This window comes from Chiloscyllium plagiosum, unplaced genomic scaffold (genome assembly GCF_037043375.1).
Source record: "Chiloscyllium plagiosum isolate Xiang-an unplaced genomic scaffold, Cpla_swu_hap1 HiC_scaffold_33, whole genome shotgun sequence".
NCBI classification, from domain to species: domain Eukaryota; kingdom Metazoa; phylum Chordata; class Chondrichthyes; order Orectolobiformes; family Hemiscylliidae; genus Chiloscyllium; species Chiloscyllium plagiosum.
The window spans coordinates 18,729,464-18,749,344 of NW_028270171.1; the positions used below are offsets into that span (position 1 = coordinate 18,729,464).

General features: G+C 47.2%; 1 long non-coding RNA gene across 1 annotated transcript in view; it reads right to left on the reverse strand.

The window, feature by feature from the left end:
* Positions 1-18,565, reverse strand: part of LOC148141235 (uncharacterized) — a 41,043-nt gene extending 22,478 nt beyond the window's left edge. Inside the window, exons 1-2 of the long non-coding RNA XR_015752533.1 lie at positions 18,359-18,565; positions 10,785-14,573 (exon numbers count right to left, since the gene is read on the reverse strand). This is a non-coding gene — a long non-coding RNA (uncharacterized LOC148141235). The remainder of the gene's footprint in view (positions 1-10,784; positions 14,574-18,358) is intronic.
* Positions 18,566-19,881: the final 1,316 nt, after the last annotated feature.

Here is a 19,881-nt window from a genome sequence, read left to right on the forward strand (position 1 = left end):
ACATCATCTCTTCATGGCAATGGAGTAAGATATAACTGGACTTGATCATTCAGACTCTTGAGTTTGTTCTTTTGAAATAATGATGCATACAATTATAGCACTCTGCTCTAAATTACAAACTTCTAGGTTTAACTTCCATTCCAAGGCTTCAAAAAATAATCAGGGCTTACATTCCAGTGCAGTGCTGAGGGAGGGCATCACAGTTTGAGATCTGATTTCAGGAGGAAATGTTGAATTGTGGTCTCATCTGCACCATTGGGGGTTTTTAGGAAATCCCAAGGTGTTGTTTTGAAAAACAGCAGGGGAGTTCTGATGAGTGCAACACAAAAGACTTTGATAAGATATACCTTTTCTCAGTAGGAAACAAAGAATTATGCTGACAACTAATTTAGGATTGACAGTCAGGCTCACAGTACATATGTATGTACAGGAAGCTGCATGGAATAATGCACAGGCCCTGTTTTTTGCAAACAAGAAGACATGTTCCTACAATGTGGCATGGAAGATACCATGATCCAGAAGGTGGTTCTCCCAGGATGAACATGAACTGAGAATCTTCACCATCAGAACATTTTGAGATCATCCCTGGAATGTGATTGTGAGCAGAGTTTGGAGGAATGTCGGTTGAGCTGAGCTGAAATTGATTAGTCTTTATGTTGGCTTTGACTTAACGACAATTCAGTGACCAGTCAATCAGAGCTATGGCGTCTGCTAGTGCCTGCGCCCTGGGCCAGAGAGGTCTGCAATACAATCAGGGTGATTGTGAACAAGATGGAGGAAGGATCGCCAGTTGACGGGAGCTTCTTTGTTAAGAGACTCCTCCTAGATAGCTGTGAGTTTCAAGCAGCAGATATTTTCGGTCTGCAGGAATTTCCCCAGCTGGGCTAGTTCCACGTGACCTTTAGGAGAGCACGAAGCAATGTGAATGTCTCCTGAAGGTATTTGAGAAGAATGGAGGTGAGGGTCCCCTCTCCATCCTGTCTGTGGCACCATTGTTCATTCTACCTGGGTTGTTACAATTTATATGTACAATTCTCACATCACAGTAGCATACGTTCTGACCTTCCTGGGAAGGTACGTGCAGCTTGAAGGAGGCAGCACTGATGTAGTGGATCCCCTCAGAATTTGGACCAGCAAGTGTCAGGTCAAGGTGACCTTGAAGGTGGATGCTAGTTGGGAACATTCTCCCCCTTCCCTCCAGCTTTGCGTTTGGAGGGAGCTGAGGCTGTCTGACATATGCCGAACCTACGGGATGTCTGGGAACATGGCAGCAGACTGCAAAGTGACCCCCTGCAGAAAATGCAAATAGGAAGGCCACCTGACTAAGGAGTCCAAGAGTTGCAAACTGTATGAGGAAGTGTGCCACATGTACAAGGCCTGCCCAAGTCAGGCCGGACACCACACACACTCAGATCGTTGGTAGAGGTAACACAAGCCATGGACCTTCAAAGGACAATAAGGTGCCATCCTCCAACAAGAAAACTGACACAAAGGGCATCTAAAAGGAGGAACAGAATAGAGAGGATGAAAAGGTAGCCACTGTGGAGGCACAGCAACCCAACCTCCACCAGAACAAAGTTAATGGAGGAGGAGAAAATGAAGGAAGATGGGAGAATGGATACCGATGAGAAACAACTGCAAAAGGAAAACACATCGGATCCCCATGGCCCTACAGCAAAATGGAAGGAGGCAGCTGCACGATGGACCCACTAGCAGCTCCTCTGATGGTAAAGACATATAGAAGGATAGCCATCGACAAAATCAAAGGCACTGCACCATGGGAGAGAAGGAGAGGAGCACCCCCCAACCTGGAAACATGAGAACCCCGATTAAGTCCAACCTCCAGCCAACAGGAACCATGGGATACCTGTTGCAACACAGCTCGGGGCACTGAGCTACAGAAAATGGTTGAGCTTATGGGCCCTTGGGCCTTTAGTTTGGTTGAGGGGGCAATGATTGCTATTCTTCAGACCTGGGTATTCTGCTGCAAGGAGGAAAGTTCACCATCTCTGAGGTTAAAGGGATGCCTCCTTGTAGCAGACATTATGTATAGAAATATTCCCCTAAGAGTGATTAATTGTATACTGTGTTGGTAAAGAGTGAGCATCTGGCCATCCTTCAGCAGCTCCCACTACTGCTGGTGATGTCCAGGCTGGTCATTCTGGCCAGATACTCCAACTGAATCATCGATGCAGATGGATGATAAGAAGGGCTGACAGGAACCAGATGCCACATCCAGATTCATGATGGAAATGGTTAAATTTGCCAAACTGCACAATGTCTTCAGCCCCTCTGCAGACAGAGCACCGCGTAGACATATCTCATTGCGGCCAGATGGGTCAATCCACTCAAAGATAGATTTCCTGTTTGTGTCCCACACATTCTCAGTCAGATCCACCAATGTCAAGCTGGTATTTTTCTCTGATCACTGCCTCCTGCTGGCCGACTGTCACATACAGGATGACCAGCGAGCTGGCAAGGGAACGTGGAAGCTGAACATGAAACTGTTAAACCCAGAAAGCATTGATGAGCTCAAAAGGGATCACACAGGTTAGAGAATCACGAAGCCTTGCTTTGAGTCTCCAGCAGACTGGTGGGAAACAGTCAAGGGAAATATCAAGACGTTCTTTATCCTCAAAGATGTCAGAAGGCGAGAGAAAGAGGGGAATACTATCCAAACTCCAGAAACGCAGACCCTTATCCTGCTGCAGACAATGGGGTTTGATATCATGGAGGATCTCCAGGAGGTGAAGCGCCAGCAAGCCTCGCTCTTTGCCTTGAAGGTCTCCAATAATATCTTCTGGTCCAGAATTCACATCGTGGCGTAGGATGAGATGTGCTCACTTTTTTTCTTTCAGAAGCTGCACAGGGAGAACTTTGTGTTCAACAGCCTGAAGGAAGAAGATGGCTTGGTAACGTCATCTCAGTCTGACATCCTGAGGATCAGCAAATCCTTTTATGACAGACTGTGTGACATGAAGCCCACAGACAGAGTGGCCTTCCAGTCATTCCCATCATCTATCATGCAAGTCTTGGATGATAGCATGGGTGAGAGGCGGGGCCAGCCGTTATCTCTGGATGAGTTGACCAAGGCCCTTGAGTCCTTAGAAAAGAATAAAACTCCCTGAAATGACAGCTTACTGGCTGAGTTTTGTTTGGCTCTGTGGGACTTATTGGTCAGGACCTGCTGGAGGTATGTGGAACACTATGCTTTTGTCAAGTAGCATGTGTGAATCCATGAGGAAAGGTATCTGCATCCTCATCTACAAGCGGAGAGAGGGAGGAACTTAGAAATTGGTGACCAATTTCACTGCTGAATGTAGATTAAAAAATCTGTCCCAGGTCATTGCCAACCTGGTCAGGTCTGCAGTGGAATCAGTGATTCACCCTGAACAAGCCCACACTGTACCAGGCAGGATGATCTCTGAGAGCCTTGTGCTCCTTAGGGATATGATTGTCAATGTGCAGGACAGGATGGTGGATGCATGACTCATCGACTTGGACCAGGAGAAGGCCTTTGATGGGATATGACACACCTATATATAGGGCCGTGATCTCCAAAATGGGATTTGGGGAGGGAATCTTCTATTGGATCCTACTGCTCTACACTAACATCATTAGTGCAGTCTCAATCAATGGGTGGGAATAGAAAGATCCTTGATCAGATCTGGAGTTAGGCAGAGCTGCCCACCCTTTCCTGCCTTGTTTATATGTTGTACTGAACTTTTGCCAAGTCCATTAGGAAGGATAAGAACCTAAGAGAGGTGGCTATTCCAGGCAGTGGAGGCCTGCAGGTTTAAGCCTCCCTGCAAATGGACGAGGTTGCTGTTATCTGTGCAGATCCGCTTTCAGTGTGTAGACTCATGAGCATTTATGAACAGTTTGAACTGGCATCAGTAACCAAGGTAAATCGAGGCAAGAGCAAGGCCATGTTCTTTGAAAACTGGACCAAACGACTCTTCATCCCCTTCACCATCAGGAAAGATTACTTAAAAGTGCTGGGAATATTGTTCGGAGGGACCGGAGAGTGCACAAAATCTTGGGAGAAGCATATCGCCAAGGTGAGGCAGAAACTGGGAGCTCTATTCCATCTCCATTGTGGGTAAAAATCTGGTCATCCGGTGAGAGATACTATCGGTGTTGTTATATGTGGTGCAGGTCTAGCCTATTCCTGGAACCTGTGCCATTGCAGTCACTCATAAGACCATAAGACAAAGGAGCAGAAATCAGGCCATTCAGCCCATCGAGTCTGTTCTGTCATTCAATCATGGCTGATATGTTTCTCAATTCCATTCTCCTGCTTTGTCCATGTGACCCTTGATCCTCTTTATACTAAAGAACCTGTCTATCTCAGTCTCAAATATACTCAATCATCTAGCTGCCACAGCCTTCAATGGCAATGAATTCCATACATCCACCTGTCTCTGGCTGAAGAAGTTTCTCCTTATCTCTCAGGTCTTGCTGCGCTTTTCCAGCAACACATTTTTAAGCTCACCTACCAGTGGAAACATCTTGCCAACATCCACTCTGTCTTGGCCATTTGGTATTCTGAATGTTTCAATTAGATCCCCCCCTCATCCTTCTAAATTCCATTGAGTATAGACTTAATGAGTCTATAGGCCTCAAATGTTCCTCATATGTTATGCCTTTCATTCCTGGGACCATTCTCAAGAACCTCCTCTAAACACTGTCAGGGCCAGTACATCCTTCTTGAAAATGCAGCCTAAAACTGTGCACAGTGCTCCAAATGTGGTCTGGCCAGAGCCTTATAGAACCTCAGAAGTACATTCCTGCTTTCATATTCAAGGCCTCTCAAAATAAATGCCATCATTGCATTTGCCTTCCTAACTACTGACTTAACCTGCAAGTTTACCTTGAGAGAATCCTGGACTAGAACTCTCAAGTCTCTTTGCACTTCAGACTTTTGAATTTTCTCCCATTTAGAAAACAGACCTCTATTATTCCTACCGAAGTGCTTGACCTCACACTTTCCCATGTTGTACTCCATCTGCCACTTCTTTGCCCAGTCTGTCTCCGTCTCTTCAATGCTATCTTTATATCTTCTGCAAACTTAGCCAGAATGCCCTTAGTTCCTTCATCTAGATTGTTAATGTATAAACTGAAAAGTTGTGGTCCCAACACTGAGCCTTGCAGAATATCACTTGTCACCGGCTACCATTCTGAGAAGGACCCTTTTAACCCCACTCTTGGTTTTTGCCAGATAGTCAAGCTAACACCTTGCCTCCAACACCATAGGCCCTTATCTTACTCAGTAGCCTCCTGTGCGGCACCTTGTTAAAGGCCTTCTTGAAGTCCAGGTAGATAACATCCATTTGCTCTTCTTTGTCTAATGTGTTTGTTACTTTCTCAAAGAATTCTAGAAGATTTGACAGGCATGACCTCCACTTGAAACTATGCTGAGTTTGCACTATTTTACCATACATTTCCAGGTATTCAGAAATTTCATCCTTCACAATGGATTCCAGGATCTTACCTACGGCTGAGGCTAGGGTAATCGGTCTGTAATTTTCCATGTTTTGCCTTACTCCCTTTTCAAACAGGAGCATCATGTCAGCAATTTTCCAATCCTCTGGGACCCTTCCTGATTCTAGTGATTCCTGAAAGATCCCCACTGATGCCTCCACTATCTCTGTAGCTATCTCCTCTTGAACCCAGGGGTATAGTCCATCTGGTCCAGGTGATTCATCCATTCAGTTTTTCTAGCACCTTCTCCTTGGTGATAGCCACAGTACTCAGCTCTGACCCCTCACTTTCTTGAATTTTTGGGATATTACTCGGGTCTTCCACCGTGAAGATGATGTGAAGTAATTATTCAATTCCTTAGCCATATCCTTGTTCCCCGTTATTATCTCTCCAGCGTCATTTTCCAATGGCCCAATATCCACTCTTGCCTCTCTTTTGCCCCGTATATATCTAAAGAAACTCTTACTGTCTTCCTTTATATTACTGGCTAGCTTATTCTCATATTTAATCTTCTCCCTCCTTATTTCTTTTTTTGTTGCCCTCTATTGGTCTTTGTAAGCTTCCCAATTCTCTGGTTTCCCACTGCCCTTTGCCACATTATATGCTTTTTCTTTTGCTTTTATGCTATCTCTGACTTCCCTGGTCAGCCATGGTTGCCTCATCCTCCCTGTACCATGCTTCTTTTTCCTCAGGATGAATCTCTGCTGTGTCTCCTGAATTACTCCCAGAAACTCCTGCCATTGCCGTTCCACTGTCTTTCCTGCTAGGCTCCTCTCTCAGTCAATTTTATCCAGCTCCTCCCTCATGTCTCTGTCGTTGCTTTTATTCAGCTGTTATACCATCTATTCTATCTTCTCCCTTTCAAATTGCAGAGTAAATTCAATCATATAATGATCACTGCCTCCTAAGGGTTCCTTCACTTTAAGCTCCCTCATCAAACCTGTCTCACTGCACAATATTAAATCCAGTATTGCCTGTTCCCTATTGGGCTCCACCACAACCTGCTCCAAAAAGCCATGTCGTAGACATTCCACAAATTTCTTTTCTTGCAATCCTCTACCAACCTGATTTTCCCAGTCCACCTGCATATTAAAATCCCCCAGGATCACTGCCTTTCCTGCACATCTTTTCTATCTCTGGTGTATCTTGGGCCCCAGCTCCTGACTACTGTTTGGAGGCCTGTGCATAACTCCAACTGTGGTTTTTTTCACCTTTGCGGTTCCTCAACTCTACCTGCACGGACCGCATCTCGTCCTACTTCATTTCTTTCTATTGATTTAATTTCATTCCTTTCGAATAAAGCAACCCAGCCCCTTTGCCCACCTGCCTACCTCTTTGATAGGATTTATGTCCTTCAATATTCAGCTCCCAGTCCTGATCCCCTTGCAGCTACATCTCCATGATGTCCACCATGTCATACCTTCCAATTTCAATCTGCACCACAAGTTCATTTACCTTATTCCTTATATTGCATGCATTCAGATATACCACCTACAGTCCTATATTAACCGTCCCTGTTCTCATTGTCATTTGTTTGTCCAGCATGCTTGAAATTTAATTGTTAACCCTTTTCATATACTTTGTCCTATTTGTGTCTGTGCTCGAGATTTTAATAACCTCTCCTGAGTTCTGCACTCTTACCTCCTCCTTTAATTTGGGTTGTCTAATTTCCCTGATAAGCGAACCCTTCCCCCCACCTATTTAGTTTGAAGCCCTGTCTACAGCCCTAGTTATGCAATTCACTGGGACTCTGGTCGTAGCACAGTTAAGATGAAAACTGTTCCATTGGAGCAGATCCCTCCTTCCCCAGTACTGGTGCCCATTTCTCCCACACCAATCTTTAAGCCATGTATTTGCCTGCTTAATCTATTGACCCTGTGCCAATTAGCTCGTGACTCAGGTAGTAATCAAGAGATTATTTCCTTTTCAGTTCTGCTTTTTAATTTAGCTCCGAGCTATGCATACTCCCTTAGCAGAAACTCTGTCCTAGTTTTAGCTTGGAAGAAGGGCTTTTCCCGAAACGTCAATTTTCCTGCCCCTCGGATACTGCCTGACCTGCTGTGCTTTTCCAGCACCACTCTAATCTTGACTCTAATCTCCAGCATTTGCAGTACCCATTTTTGCCCAGTTGATTACCTGTAGAGACTGTCACACATCTTCAGCTGGAATGTGTCTCTGCAAAAGAAGTCCGGAGTGAGAATGCTATGGTGCTTCTTGAGTTCCATCCTGAGCAGCTCTGTGAAGCAGGTCTCTGTGCTCTACAGTCTGTTCCCCGGGATGCATACTGAGACAAACATCAACTGTGCATGGAAGACCATCAACTCGGTGAAAGATGCTCTTTGGTCTACCTGAAACTTGTTGGTCTTCCAGAACAAGGAGTTGACCTTGATTGAGTGTTGCAGATGGGCACATTCCAAGATCCAGGACTATGTACTGAGGGCCACACTAAAGTTGAGCAGCTGTTGTGAAGGAGCAGTAGGAGAAAACCACCTAAGATCTTTCTGCCAAAGTTAAATGTGAGTTCGTTCAGTTATTAGACTCGCCTGATGCCTCAAATATATGTAAATATAGTCTTGTACAAGTAACTTGCCTGGACTTGTTCGTTGGATAGAGTCAAACTCCAATTTTTGTTTGTTTCTTCATATGTTACTGTACAGAAACAAACTGCTTCAGTGACTATGTCTGTATATAAATATATTTTTATGAATAAAGTATGTTTTTGAAATGAAAAGGAGCCTGTTTAAACTCAATGCAATGGTTAAAGCCATTCATTTCTTAGGGCAATGCTTTGCCCAATCCGAGTCATCTTGCCTAGTTTAAAATTTAAACAATGTCTGGCAGTTAACTGTCATTCATCATTAATTAGTACATATTAGGTTAGAAGTTGAGGAGGGATGCAAGTGGGGAAGGGGAAATGGAAAACAGAAAACTACTTTTGAAAACAGTCTGCGTGTCAACATAGCATGCAGGGGTCAGAATCTGTTATTATCTCAAGATGTGGTTACTCCCTGGCAACCTCTCACAGAGTCATAGACATGTGCAGCATGGAAACAGACGCTTCGGTCCAACACGTCCATGCCGACCAGATATCCCAACCTAATCTAGTCCCAATTGCCGGCACTTGGCCCATGTCCCTCAAAACCCTTCTTATATACCTATATACCCATCCAAATGCCTTTTAAATGTTGCAATTGGACTCGCCTCCACCACTTTCTCTGGCAGCTCATTCCATACACGTACTACCCTCTGTGTGAAAAAGTTGCCCCTTAGGTCTCTTTTATATCTTTCCCCTCTCACCCTAAACCTATGCCCTCTAGTTCTGGACTCCCCCACCCCAGGGAAAAGACTTTGTCTATCTGTCCTATTTCTGCCCCTCATGATTTTGTAAAGCTCTATAAGGTCTCCCCTCAGCCTCCGATGCTCCAGGGAAAACAGCCCTAGCCTATCAACCTCTTCCTATAGCTCAAATCCTTCAACCCTGGCAACATCTTTGTAAATCTTTTCTGAACCCTTTCAAGTTTCACAACATCTTTCTGATAGGAAGAAGACCAGAATTGCATGCAATATTCCATCAATGGCCTAACCAATGTCCTGTACAGACATAACATGACCTCTCAACTCCTGTACTCAATACTCTGACCAATAAAGGAAAGGATACCAAACTATCCTATCTATCTGTGACTCACTTTCAAGGAGCTATGAACCTGCACTACAAGGTCTCTTTGTTCAGCAACACTCCTGAGGATCTTACCATTAAGTGTATAAGTCCTGCTATGATTTGCTTTCCCAAAATGTAGCACCTCACATTTATCTAAATTAAACTCCATCTGCCATTTCTCAGCCCATTGACCCATCTGGTCAAGATTCCATTGTACTCTGAGGTAACCTTCTTCGCTGTCCACTGCATCTCTAATTTTGGTGTCACCTGCAAACTTACTAACTATATCTATAAGCTCACATCCAAATAATTTATATAAATGATGAAAAGTAGTGGACTCAGCATCGATCCTTGTAGCACTCCAGTCCTTCAGGCACTCAGGCCTTCAGTCTTAAAAATCAACTCTCCACCACCACCCACTGTCTTCTCCCTTTGAGCCAGTTCTGTATCCAAATGGTGAGTTCTCCCTGTATTCCATGAGATCTAACCTTGCTAACCATGGGGAACCTCGATGAATACCTTACTGAAGTCCATATAGATCATGTCCACCTCTCTACCCTCATCAATCCTCTTTGTTACTTCTTCAAAAGACTCAACCAAGTTTATCTCCCCATTAATTTCATTTAGGGCATTTGCAGTGTCATTTGCGACCCTTTCCCACACTGTCCTGAGCTAACGCATTTCCTGGACTAGTAGGTAGATTCCTGTAGGGGGAGAGAACATTCCAACCCAGGTAAAGAACCCGGTGAGGGACCTCTTGAGTCTCAGGGGTGAGGGTAAGTCATCCAGAACTCGGACACGTGGTACTGCACACCCCATGGAACATGACTCCTTGCTCCATTCTGAGGGGAGCCATGAGTAGGCCTTAACCCCACAAATAAAATACAGCCATTGTAGGCTATTAAATTGGAAACTGCAACCCCCATAACCGGGGGAACAGGGTTATTCCAGAGGGAGCCCGATTTCTTATTTGAGATGGTGGCCCAATTACACACAAAATAGCCATGTTCCATTCGGTTCTGAATAGGCTCAACCCAGGGGATATTAAAGGAGCACTTACTTGATCCCACATAAGTGCCTTCTGGGGACTTCCCTACGCACTTGAAACAAATGTTGTCACCCATAGTGTTATTGAGGGCAATGAGGGAGTGAGGCCTATGTGACCTGTTGAAGTTAGGCTGGTATCAATCCCTGAACAGGGACATATTATAATCTGCAGACTGCCATTCCTGTGCATCCTCGGTTTTGCCAGGTTCACCAGAAATGCTCCGGTGTAGTAGCCAGTCGGCCACCTCATGCCAGCGGAAAGGAATGGGCCACAAAGGAATAACCCTCCCCCCACCCTGCTGAATGAGGTGGCATGGGGTCACATACCCAGCAGTGAGTGTCTCTCCCTGTCACACGGGCCGTCTGGTAGGCCAGGTGCAAAAAAGGCCAGGTGCATAGGAATGTCAGTTTGAAACCCATCTATCCCCAAAGTCATTTTCCCCAAAGTCACAAGTACGGAATACAGCTTCATGTCTAATGGTTATCAGTTCCTGCACTGACTGTCTTGCAGTCGGTTCTGTGGATCTACCGGGATTGGCCTTGCACCTTCACAGCTGTGGGAATGGTTAGCAGCGCCTGAAATGGTCCTTCCCACCTGGGTTCCAGCTTCCTTCAGTCCCAATTCTTTATCAGGATGAAATCCCCAGGCTCCACAGCAGGGTAATCCCCTTCAGGCAGGTCGTCGCTCCCTTGGTAGGCCTGGCGGCCCTGCGAATGCAAACTTTGAAGAGTTTTGGTTAATTTCTGCAGGTACTTTCCCATCTCCTCCCCGAAGGTATTAATTTCTAATCTCTTGGGGAGGGGAAGTCGAATTATCCTTGGTCCCAATGGGGTCTTCATGGGCTTCCCATAAACAACCCCGGCAAGAGACAGCCCGGTTTTACCTGAGGAGGTGGCCCTCATGTGGAACAGGGCGAAGGGTAGGACCTTTAACCAGTTTAGGCCTGTTTCCAGGCATAGCTTGGCCAATTTGTTCTTCAGGGTGCCATTTACTCGCTCCACTACCCCAGCTGTCTTGCGATGATGGGTGCTGTGGGATTGCTGCTTTATGGCCAGTGCCTTGCAGAGGTCTTTATTAATGTTAGCCACAAAATGTGGCCCATTATCAGAACTTCTTGTCTCAGGGAGTCCATAGTGGGGTATTATTTCCCTCAATAATATTTTCACAACTGTTGTAGCTGTGTTGTCTGTTATCGGGATTGCCTCAATCCACCTGCTGAAGACCTCTATTATCAACAAACAATACTTGTAGCATTGTACCTTAGGTAGCTCTATGAAATTTAACTGTAAACAATTGAAAGGCTCACCAGGCAAGGGGAGTAGTTCCAAGGCATCCCCTTTCCAGCATTAGTTTTAGAGTCATACATTCATAGAGATGTACAGCATGGAAACAGACCCTTCGGTCCAACTCATCCATGCCGACCAAATATCCCAACCCAATCTAGTCCCAACTGCCAGCACCCAGCCCAAATCCCTCGAAACCCTTCCAATCATATACCCATCCAGATGCCTTTTAAATGTTGTAATTGTACCAGCCTCCACCACTTCCTCTGGCAGGAGACAGTGAGGTCTGCAGATGCTGGAGATCAGAGTTGAGAGTGTGTTTCTGGAAAAGCACAGCAAGTCAGGCAGCATCTGAGGAGCAGGAAAATCAGGCCGGGACCCTTCATTAGGAATGAGGCTGGGAGCCTTGGGGGTGGAGAGATAAATGGGAGTGAGGTGGTGCCCCTCCAGCAACCCTGTCTTGCAGGGTTATCCACAGTTTGGTCTGATCGTTAAGGGAGCATTCCACCTGCGACCATTGTCTGTGCTCCTCCACAGGGGCAACCCCTGTAAGTCACGTATCTCACCCAGGTCTAGCCCATACCCATCTGCATATTTCTTGTAACTAAGTGTTGCTGTGAACCAGATGGGAGCCAGCTGAAAGGGCGCCTGCTTGGTGGAGGCGTCTACCTGTGCGTTGCCGTTGGAGACCCTATCAGCTGCACAATGGGAGCTAAACATTTGATTACCGCTCGGTTGGATGGTAGCTGCACGAATACAGCATTACTGATGGGTTGTCCCGTGGAAGTTAAACATCCCCTATGCTCCCATAAAGTGCCGTAATCGTGAGCGATCCCGAATGCATGAGGAGAGTTTGGGTAAATATTGGCTGACTTCCCATCTGTCAAAATGCAAGCTCGGGTGAGGGCAAACAAATCAGCCTTCTGTGCTGATAGGGGCATCGCAAACCCCATGTGTTCAACAACCTCTGTGTCTGTGCCAATCGCATATCCAGAACACTGCTGGCCTGCGGGTGAAACAAAGGAGCTGCCATCCACATAGAAGGTGAAGTCTGTTAGATCAGCGCAGGAAGAGGTAAAAAGGGGTTCCGTAACAGGTAGTTGTGGTCAAGAGAGGAGAGGTGCTGTGGGGGTTCAGTTAAAAATATAGCAGGATTCAAGTTGGTGCAATGGGAGAAAGTCAGTAGTGGGTTGTTTCGTAGGACTGTTTCGTATTTGTTTTGATGCGCCTGTATCAGATGTTGAATCTTTTGGGAGGTGAGGAGGTCAACTATGGAATACAGAAGAATATAGATAGACTGGAGAGTTGGGCGAGAAGTGGTAGATGGAATTCAATCCAGGCAAATGTGAGGAGGTGCATTTTGGGAAGTCTAATTCTAGAGCGAATTATATAGTAAACGGAAGAGCCTTGGGAAAAGTTGATGAGCAGAGAGATCTGGGAGTTCAGGTCCATTGTACCCTGAAGGTTGCTGCACAGGTGGATAGAATGGTCAAGAAGGCATATGGTCTGCTTGCCTTCATCAGACGGGGTTTTTAGTATAATAGCAGACAGGTCATGTTAAAATTGCACAAGACGTTGGTTCGGTCGCATTTAGAATATTGTGTACAGTTCTGGTCGCCACATTACCAAAAGGATGTGGAAACTTTGGAGAGGGTTCAGAGAAGGTTTACAAGGATGTTGCCTGGTATGGAAGGTGCTAGCTATGAAGAGATGTTGAGTAGGTTAGGATTGTTTTCATTAGAAAAAAGGAGATTGAGGAGGGACCTGATTGAGGTCTACAAAATCATGAAAGGTATAGACAGGGTAGATAGAGATAATCTTTTCCCCAGGGTGAAGGATTCAATATTGAGAGATCATGGTTTCAAGGTGAGAGGTGAAAAGTTTAAGGGGGATACACGCAGGAAGTCCTTTACACAGAAGGTGGTAGGTGCCTGGAATGCATTGCCAGCAGAGGTAGTCGAGGCAGGCACAGTAGATTCATTTAAGATGCGTCTGGACAGATGCATGAGTAAGTGGGGAGCAGACGGATACAGATGCTTAAGAATTAGATGACAGGTTTAGACAGTGGATTTGGATCAGCTCAAGCTTGGAAGGCCAAAGGGAATGTTACTGGGCTGTAAATTTTCTTTGTTCTTTGTCCTTTCTTTGTCACGTGGGGGTCCGGTGTCGGTAATGGCAGTGTAATGGTGGATTGATCAATGCTGAGCCCCTGCTACTGGGGAACTGGAAATTGGTGGCACTGCGGTAGGCTGTGGAGTCCCAAAGTTACGCTGTCATCTGAACAGATGATCTTGACTCACAGGGGATGGAACAGATCTCTCTCTGCCAAATTCCAACCAATTTTACTCGTTATCGTGAACGATATAGTACAGGCTTGTCCACAGAACTCAGCTGTCAGTGGCACAGTTTTATGATATATCCCGCTCGATCCCTCAAAACCAGCAAGGACCACAGTCTCACCCAATAATTGGAATTTCCTTTCCCTCACAATTTCCTGATTGAGGGTGGAATTGGTGGCCCCCATGTCAATCATAAACAGGATAGGTATTCCAGTCACCTGCAGGGTAATGTGAGGTTCCCGCTGGAGAGATGTACTGACCACCGGGAAATTCTGGCCCAGAAGTCAGGGTTGTTGGAGGTGAAAGGGGTCGTGGGCAGCAGACCTGGTGCAGATTGTCAGATCCAGTGCGAAAGGGACATTCGGCTCTCCAGTGGCTGGTTTTCCTGCCGTTCAAGTTCGGGCCTGTCTGTCTAACCAGGTTTCCGGTTTTGGCCCTGCCTCCCCTCTTCTAAGGCATGTCAGGAGACACCCCAGTTTCACCTCTCCAGGGTCCCCTTGGGGAAAGGCCTTATGGTGGGGGCCACTGAGCAGACATCTGAGGGAGATTTTGTCCCTGGGAGATATCCTGGTCCCAGTGAGAATAAGTGGTACATACGGAACGCCGGTTGTGACCATATGGCAATGAAAGAAATTCCATGCGTAGCTGAGTTCTGGAGCATGGCTTGTGGTCATTTTGGCCATCCCAATAGTAGAGAAGAGCCCATCTCATCTGCGTCCTGGTGTTGTCTGACCAATCCATGTTGTTGGTATGGACCATGTCTGCAATAATCGAGGGGATGCGTTACAAAATCATAGAATTAAACAATGGTGAGTCCTTCCCATCGTAGGAACCGTAACAGGCCACAAATCTGTTCCAAAAGTCCTCTCCAGACTCTCCTGGCTTAGGTCTGCGATCCAGGACCTTACTAATATTGAAAGGCTGTTTCAGGGCGCGCTCTAACGAATGGACAATTTGGTTTGCTTGTGTATCTTCCTTCGGTCTGTTGTTCAAATTGTCATATGTGAGGACTGGCCCCTTGCCTTCGCCCTCACCCATCTGCTCCTGCCACCTAGTGACTTCTTTGGGTGACAATATCATGCAACAAAGGACAAACAGATCCCAGGGGCCCCATTATACATCTGAATCGTACGCCGAGCATATTGGGCGAATTGGGCAGATTTATCTTTGTGGTCAGGGGCCTGGATCATGATCATAATCATCTCTTGGGGTTTCCACAGGACATAGACCCCAATAGTTAGTGGCTTGTCCTCCTCATCTGCCTTAGGATTCGGCAGCTGTCTTATGGAGCATTGTTCTAGGAGTGACATGGAGGTGGTCAACTCCAGGGCAAAGGGTGTAGCTGGTTTCCTAGGGCACCTTTTAACATGATCAGTTACACAGGTTGTCCCGATAGCTGAGTACGGCAGTGGGGATGGATTTATAGGAGGCTCCGGAGCATTAGGGAAAATCCCAATTCTTCATCTACTATTCCCTTCTTCTTGTAACAGGGTCGGTATGTCAGACCTGAGCTCAGGATCCCGAGAAGTGCTCAGATGCCCTGCAACGTGCCGATGTTTTGACCCTTCTTGTTTATCATTGAGCATTTTCGCTTCCTTACAGTGCTGTTCCCGTTCCCTTTCTCGTCTCCCATCTACCCACTCGCAATCTGCCTTCAACATCTCCCAAGTCTTGGGAGTCCCCTCCATTGTCAACACCTCTATCCCCAATAGACAGAGGGAAATTGAGAAACAAACTTGTAAGCTGGAAAAGCGCAGCAGGTCAGGCAGCATCTAGGGAACAGGAGAATCGACGTTTCGGGCATTAGCCCTTCTTCAGGAATGAGGAAAGTTGGTCCAGCAGGCTAAGATAAAAGATAGGGAGGAGGGACTTGGGGGAGGGGCGTCGGAAATGTGATAGGTGGAAAGAGGTCAAGGTGAAGGTGATAGGTCAGACTGGGGTGGGGGCGGAGAGGTCGGGAAGAAGATTGCAGGTTAGGAAGGCGGTGCTGAATTTGATGGATTTGACTGAGACAGGCTGGGGGGAGGGGAAATGAGGAAAGTGGTGAAATCCGAGTTCATCCCTTGTGGTTGGAGGGTTCCTAGCCGGAAGATGAGGCGTTCTTCCTCCAACCGTCGTTTCGCTGTGGTCTGACGATGGAGGAGTCCAAAGACCTGCATATCCTTGGTGGAGTGGGAGGGGGAATTGAAATGTTGAGCTACAGGGTGGTTGGGTTGGTTGGTCCGGGTGTCCCAGAGGTGTTCTCTGAAACGCTCCGCAAGTAGGCGGCCTGTCTCCCCAATATAGAGGAGGCCACATCGGGTGCAAAGGATGCAATAGATGATATGTGTGGAGGTACAGGTGAATCTGTGGCGGATATGGAAGTTTCCTTTGGGGCCTTGGAGGGAGGTGAGGGGGGAGGTGTGGGCGCAAGTCTTGCACCTCCTGCGGTTGCAGGGGAAGGTGCCGGGAGTGGAGGTTGGGTTGGTGGGGGGTGTGGATCTGACGAGGGAGTCACGGAGGGAGTGGTCTATACGGAATGCTGATAGGGGAGGGGAGGGAAATATATCCTTGGTGGTGGGGTCCGTTTGGAGGTGGCGGAAATGACGGCGGATGATGCGCTGTACATGGAGGTTAGTGGGGTGGTAGGTGAGGACCAGTGGGGTTCTGTCCTGGTGGCGGTTGGAGGGGCGGGGTTCAAGGGCGGAGGATCGGGAAGTGGAAGAGATGCGGTGGAGGGCATCGTCGACCACGTCGGGGGGGAAATTGCGGTCCTTGAAGAAGGAGGCCATCTGGGATGTGCGTTTTTGGAACTGGTCCTCCTGGGAGCAGATGCGGCGGAGTCGAAGGAATTGGGAGAATGGGATGGCGTTTTTACAGGGGGCAGGATGGGATGAGGTGTAGTCCAGGTAGCTGTGGGAGTCGGTCGGTTTGTAGTAGATGTCCGTGTTGATTCGGTCGCCTGAGATAGAAATAGAAAGGTCGAGGAAGGGGAGGGAGGAATCTGAGACTGTCCAGGTGAATTTGAGGTCGGGGTGGAAGGTGTTGGTGAAGTGGATGAACTGTTCAACCTCCTCGTGGGAGCACGAGGCGGCGCCGATACAGTCATCGATGTAGCGGAGGAAAAGGTGGGGGGTGGGGCCAGTGTAATTGCGGAAGATGGATTGTTCCACATATCCTACGAAGAGGCAGGCATAGCTGGGGCCCATGCGGGTGCCCATGGCTACTCCTTTCGTTTGGAGGAAGTGGGAGGATTGGAAAGAGAAGTTGTTCAGGGTGAGGACCAGTTCAGTCAGTCGAAGGAGGGTGTCAGTGGAAGGGTACTGGTCGGTACGGCGGGAAAGAAAGAAGCGGAGGGCTTTGAGTCCTTCGTGATGGGGGATGGAGGTGTACAGGGACCTCAGCAGAGGCCTCACCTTCATTCCCCTACGCTCCAGATTGATGAATTCAACAGGCGGCGTGACATCGAACAATTCTTCCGCCACCTTCGCCTCCGTGCCTACTTCTTTAACCAAGACTCCCGCCCATCCTCTGACGACCCCTTCTCCCGCCTCCAACACACCCCATCCACCTGGACACCCCGTGCTGGCCTCCTACCTGCCCTCGACCTCTGCATAGCCAACTGCCGCCGCGATATTAACCGCCACCTGAACTCCCCCACCCCTCTCACCCACTCCAACCTCTCACCCTCGGAACGCGCAGCCCTCCACTCACTCCGTTGCAACCCCAACCTCACTATCAAACCAGCAGACAAGGGAGGCGCGGTAGTAGTTTGGCGCACCGAGAGCGATTCAGAGAGCACCTCTGGGCCACCCGGACGAACCAACCCAACCACCCTGTAGCACAGCATTTCAATTCCCCCTCCCACTCCACCGAGGATATGCAGGTCTTTGGACTCATCCACCGCCAAACCACAACAACGCGACGGTCGGAGGAGGAGCGTCTTATCTTCCGACTGGGAACCCTCCAACCACAGGGGATGAACTTGGACTTCACCAGTTTCTTCATCCCCCCTCCCCCCACCTTGTCTCAGCCGAATCCCTCCAGCCCGGCACCGCCTTCCTGACCTGCAGTCTTCTTCTTGACCTCCCCGCCTCCATCCTACTCCGACCTATCACCCTCACCTTGACCTCTTTCCACCTATCGCATTTCCAACGCCCCTCCTCCAAGTCCCTCCTCCCTACCTTTTATCTTCTCCTGCTGAACACTCTCTGCTCATTCCTGAAGAAGGGCCTGTGCCCGAAACGTCGAATCTCCTGTTCCCTGGATGCTGCCTGACCTGCTGTGCTGTTCCAGCAATAAAGTTTCAACCTTCCTGCTCTAACAAATTTCCACCCGTTAGGTCTGCAGGGTGAGAAATCTCAGTGAGCCTAACTTCTTGTCTTTCCCTGTTTTAATTTCCACTGGTCATATTCGCAAGAGGCGATTCCCGTTTCCAAATCCGTAAGATCGTGGCGACCATTTCCCTGATTGGGGTCCCCAGTCCTGACCTTTTCTTCAAGAACAATTCAGAGTAGCCAATGTCACCCTGCAGCAATTTAGAGCAAATGGGGCAAACTGTTCCTACCTTACACACTGGGCCCGGGTGGTCCGTTCAGCCTCTTCAAGGTACCAGTTCCATAGGGCGAGGGGAAGATCGTCTGGCTGAATATAAGGAGTGGCCTGGGGTAAAATACCCCGGGCCGCCCTTACCACTCTGTTCTATCCGATGCAGACTTTTGAGCTGCTTGCTCAGCCCAGTGAGACGTTCCCTCTGTTCAGGGACGAGTCACGGCACCAAATGTAAAAGTAAATTTCAGACATCAGCTTCACATCCCGGATACTTTATTTCTGAAAACCGCGGGAGAGATCCAGAGTGCCACCAAATGAGTGGCAGTCTTCTTGTGAAGGCACTCCCCCATGAATCTCTGAACATTACAAGTAAATCACATTTTTAGTACCTTGTTTGAGTATAATTGTTACAAAGGATTCTGACATCACAGGGCGGAATACAAATCTCGTTAACAATATGTATTTTTCATTCTCACAATAGCTGGAGAGCGCTGCCTTACTGTGATAATATTAAACCGTTCACAGAAACTTGTGACTACTGTTCTCAATCTCATGCTCATTCATAAAGGGATAGGTAATAGGTTTTAGTATCAGTAGTGTGGTTAGTCTTCACATACTCTTGTTAACTGGCAAGGAAGTATATGAATGGAAATAGGCGGTAGTTAATGGGATGGCTGATCAGGGCTGACACTCCTATTCAAAAAGCGAGTATCTTCGCTCGGGGCTGGGAGCGAAATACACATGTATGGCTCCAGAGGGCTTTGGTGGTTCAGGGTCCGCCAGATCCCTGCTGTGATCTGCCACTGGACAGGCATACAGTCGAATACATAGAGAATCATTCCAATAGGGGACCTTCAGCCCTTGAATTCCGACTGCCTCTAAACACTAGGATAAGCCAGTAAAACAGAACATTTTACTTTTCGGGTTCACAACCTTCATCATCAAGGCCTAGTTCCTTCCTATTTTATACTCCCTTCCATCCCTACAACCTTCCCAAGATATCTGTAGTCCTTCAATTTCCTCTCTTAGGCACTCCGTTTTTATTGGTTCCGCAACTGGTAAGTGAACATTCAGCAGACATGGCTTTACTTCGTTTAATTACTTCATGGGATCTGGGCATTGCTGGCTCTGTCAGAATCTATTGTCCATCTCTAATTACCTTTGAGAATGTAATGGTGAGTCCTGAACTGCCACATACAGTATTTGTGGATATTGTTACCAGTCCTCTAGCTTTTGACTTGGTCTATGAGCCTGACTGACTTATAATAGTACAGGATCAACCATTATTGATTGGTAGGTCAGGGGTAATTCATTAGTTTGGATACTAACCAACAGAAAGCAGAGATTCATGATAAATGGGTATTTTCCTAGTTGGCAGATAGGTGGGAAAGTAAATTGCAATGAAAAAATTAGAAATTTACAAACGGATATAGACAGTTGAGGTGAATGGGCCAAAATTTGGCAAATGAAGTTTAACATGGATAAGTGTGAGGTTATCCATTGGGTCAGAGGAATAGAAAGGCAACTTATCTAAATAGA